This window comes from Pteropus alecto, unplaced genomic scaffold (genome assembly GCF_000325575.1).
Source record: "Pteropus alecto unplaced genomic scaffold, ASM32557v1 scaffold11, whole genome shotgun sequence".
NCBI classification, from domain to species: domain Eukaryota; kingdom Metazoa; phylum Chordata; class Mammalia; order Chiroptera; family Pteropodidae; genus Pteropus; species Pteropus alecto.
This window is the reverse complement of record NW_006431956.1, coordinates 4,226,280-4,230,424: the sequence shown is the minus strand read 5'-3', so window position 1 is coordinate 4,230,424 and position 4,145 is coordinate 4,226,280. Positions and strand designations below refer to the sequence as shown.

General features: G+C 41.6%; 1 protein-coding gene across 3 annotated transcripts in view; it reads right to left on the bottom strand.

Annotated features, from left to right (window-relative positions):
- The window catches only part of LOC112475630 (CUGBP Elav-like family member 2), a 404,363-nt gene that overhangs the window by 294,175 nt on the left and 106,043 nt on the right, over positions 1 to 4,145 (bottom strand). The window lies entirely within an intron of this gene.

Sequence of the window (4,145 nt, the reverse complement as noted above, 5' to 3'; positions counted from 1 at the left end):
TCTTTCCTAAATAACCATGTGATATTCAACCTTCAGCTTTTATTGCTATAGAAACTGGCTTTTGAGACAGTTTCCATTCCTTCAGCAGAAACCACAGTTGAAAGCTTTGTCCACTACACTGTTGAATGCTTCACAAGTTTTCGTCTCGTCTAAGAATTCAGTGCCTGCATAAGAAATTTCTTTCCAAACAGAACGTGGAATTGTTGATACCCCAGCTAAGAAGTAACTCCCTCTTTAGTCTCTCTTTATGACATTTATTACAACGGAAATATCTTTTAAATGTTATTATTTTTCATTTTGTCACTTGAGACTGACTTATGTGAATACTCAAGAAACATTTGTTCAATTCGTAAGGAATGAATGAACAAACGCCTTTCTCTGACCTGCTGCTGCCCTCGAGGGTCAGATGTCTGTTTAGAACTTGAACACAGTAATGGCGGCAACGAGGGGATGAGGTACAGCTGCCTTTCTTCTTTCCTTCTTTTTAATCTTCATATTATGAGTCCCCCTGGTAGTGTCTTAAACTATGCTGGACGTATGTTATAATAAATCCACTTAAATCCCAGTAGAGCAGCATGTTCCAGTCTCGCACTATACTGACATTTCGGGCCGGGTCTTCCTTTGCTGCAGGAATGTCCAGTGCACTGTAGGATGCTCAGCAGCGTCCTTAGCCTTCACCCACTAGACGCCAGTAGTACCCTCTACTCGCCCCTTCCCGTTTGTGACAATCGAAGTGTCTCCACACATTGCCAAATGTCCCCAAGGGGCAAAACTGCTCTCAGTGGAGAAGCACTGCAATTGAGCAAGAAAACTGAAGGTCCCTAACTGAATTGTTTCAAAGCTTTCCTGGATTAACCAACATGCTCCATTCCCACGGAAAAAGCCCAGTGAACGAGCCCTTCCGAGAACGTTTGGCTCCCTTGGGCTCCTGCCCCCTAAGTTTGCGTGCCTACCAAGAGTACGCTGCGTCTGTCCCCCAACTCACTTATGTTAGTGGTGCTCATTCTCATTTTTAAATCTAATTAAACATGATGTAAAATCGATGAACTATAAGTATGAAAAAGTTCTTATTTCTTTGAAAATAAGTTGGATTCTCTGGAAAGATTAAACGAGTAGCTTAAGAAAAACTGGTGTTGAACTAGGCCTAGGGGTGAGACAACTATAAATATTAGAAGGAGAAAGACAAAATATTCACGAGCGATTCTGAGTTTTTGTTCTTCTTAACGACGAGAAATTCCTCGATGGTGAATTATGGGTGTGATTTATACATGAAAGACAATGCCCAACTCATCCAGTAGATCCACACTCACAAAGAAAAGGTATTGGCCTGACCTTTACAGCAAAAGACAAATGTTGGGGAAAAAGTTAAGTTCTCCACAAAGTAAGTACTATTAGGAGAAAATTATGTTTCGCATAACCATGTATTCAAAAATTTACATTAGAATTATAAACATTACTTCATGGGAAAAGTAACTTTTGGTTACTATAAGTGAATGGCTGAACACAGTTTAAGTGATAAGATGCCACCTAAAAACCTGATGATTCCATTGGAGCATGTAGCCGAGATTTTAAAAAAAATACAAAGAAAGAACTGTATCTGCTTGTACCAGTGTAGCTAGGACTCACCAACCAACGGCCATTTTCGAGATCAGTAAAACACTAGAGCTTTTAAAATGATGACTTGTTCATTTTTACCTCTTTACTATTGCTAACAAATAATCTGAATTATTCATGTTTCATGAATTTACACCTTTTGTAAATAACAACAACAAAAAAAACACCCTTGAGAAAATAAATTTAGCAGAAAATGGGATACTTCACCTAGATAAGGCCCCTTCATCACCAACTGAGAAGACTTACATAAGGTGCCACGCGGAAAACTGTTAGGGCAGTGAAACTGTGCATGTCGACGTAACGGTGGATGCGTGTCATTACGCGTTTGCCCAGGAGCGCAGAATGCACACCAAGAGTGAGCCTAACGTAAACTATGAACTTCGGGTGAAAATGGTGGGTCACGGTAGGTTCATCAGTCCTAATGACGGGTCGGTGCTGGTGGGGGACGCTGACGGTGGGGTGCCTGTGTGGGAAACCTCTGTAACGTCCCCTTAATTTTGTTGTGAACCTAAAACTGCTCTAAACATAGAGGCCACTAAAAGAAAAAAAAGGAGCCATAAAGACCATGCTTTTCTCAATGAACTCTTATAGGTTGCAATATCCATTATTAACACAGCTTTCGAATGGTCTTCATCACTAGTATTTATTCAGCCAACATATTCCCTGGGCCCTCAGAATACATCCAACTCAAACCACGCTTGGTGCTTCGAAGGTGAATTAGATCCTGACCCTTCTTTCCAAGGGTTTACACTCCAGGAAAGGATATCATATATGGTATGAAGTGGTGGATATTTTTTATTTTCCCGCTACTGAAAGCTCCTCTAAGTCAAAGACCACACCTTACTCAAAATTTAAATACTCAGTGCTTGGCACACACCACACTCTCAGAAAATAAGAATGGAAGAGAACCACAAAACATTTTCTACTTGCAGGTTATTCCAATCTTTAAATCCATTTTTTAAAAAGTGCCTGTTGTAGTTATAGCAGGATTTGGAGTTTAACTGCAGTATCTCCTTCCCTTAGTTATCATTGCCTAGATAATCTGATTTCAAGAACAGAACAGAATGCTAAAAATTGAATGAAATAAATGATGAAAAAAATGACAAAGTGAAATCAGATATTCCAAGAAACAGAGCTGTCCTCCGGGCTAAGAAGCAGACAGAAATTACGGAGGATGAAGGACTGGCCTGTGCTTCTGACAGGCTGCATGTCCTCGGGCAATTCCTTCACCTCGTGGGGTCACCAAGTCCCAGAATGTAATACTAATACTGCCCTTTCATCAGAGTGGCTGGATCAACCATCGGGAGGAACAAACAGGAAAGCTTTTTGCAAATCTGAAGTGATGCTATAAATTCAACTTTACTGAAGTTAAAAAACAGAACAGACAAATACCTTTTCAAACTTTTCAAAAAGCAGACACGTGTCCTGTGTGAATTACTGGTTTTGTAGATTATCCAGCATTCCTTTACAAACACTTTAATTTTTAAATGTGTACACCAGGGGTCCCCAACCCCCGGGCCGTGGACCAGTACTTGTCCTGTGGCCTGTGAGGAACCGGGCCGCACAGCAGGAGGTGAGCGGTGGGGCGAGCCAGTGAAGCTTCATCTGTATGTGCAGCCGCTCCCCAGCACCAGCATCACCGCCTCAGCTCCACCTCAGATCATCAGGCATTAGGTTCTCGTAGGAGCACCGGTCCCTGGTGCCACAAAGGTTGGGGGCTGCTGGTGTAGACCATCCGCCAGTACACAGGGCAATGCCAGCTCTGACAGGCCATCTGAAACAGTGCTCTTCCTCCTCAGCGCCTCTCTCTCCCCTTCGTGAACTATGCAAACAGTCCTTTTTTGAGGGAGTGTTGAAGCAAGGGCACACCATCTATTTCTGTGCAGCTTGCCAGTTTCCAAAATTAGCTGACAACTATAAAACGCAGGCCATGAGACCCCATGCTAATTGCGTGTCAGCCGGATAAATATTTTTTAAGACCTGGAAAGTTTCTTTCCAATGGTACCTTCGATTCCACCAAAAGTAAAAAGACTTCTTAAAAATGTTAAGATACTTATTTGTCTTGCCTGTCCTGCAAAAGATTTAATGCTCTGGTTGTAGCAGGACTGAGGTTTTATTTATCTTAATTAAGGATGAAAGTATTATAAGCAAGGAGATTTTTTTTTTTTCTTTTCTTTTTTCTTTTTTGGTTGCCCAGCTTGGGGCAAATTGTGGATCTGTAAAGTTGGATCTTTGTCCAAATAATACACAGACAAGAAGATTAGCTTAAAGGCATCAGTACAAATCCACACATTAATTTAGGACAGTTAACTTTTTCTCACATGGTGAATCTGAGCTCTGGGAAATCTAAAATGCCTCCGAGGTTCAAGTTTCTTCTCCCATAAAGCCCCCGGACATAGCTTCCTCTGCTCCTTCCTCTTCCTCCCACTCTCTCTCCGATCAATGAGTTGTCTTTATGTTCTCTTCCTTTTGGCCCTTCTTTATTTCTTCGTTCCCACTTTTATTCCTCCTCAGTCTTCACTCATGTCTCT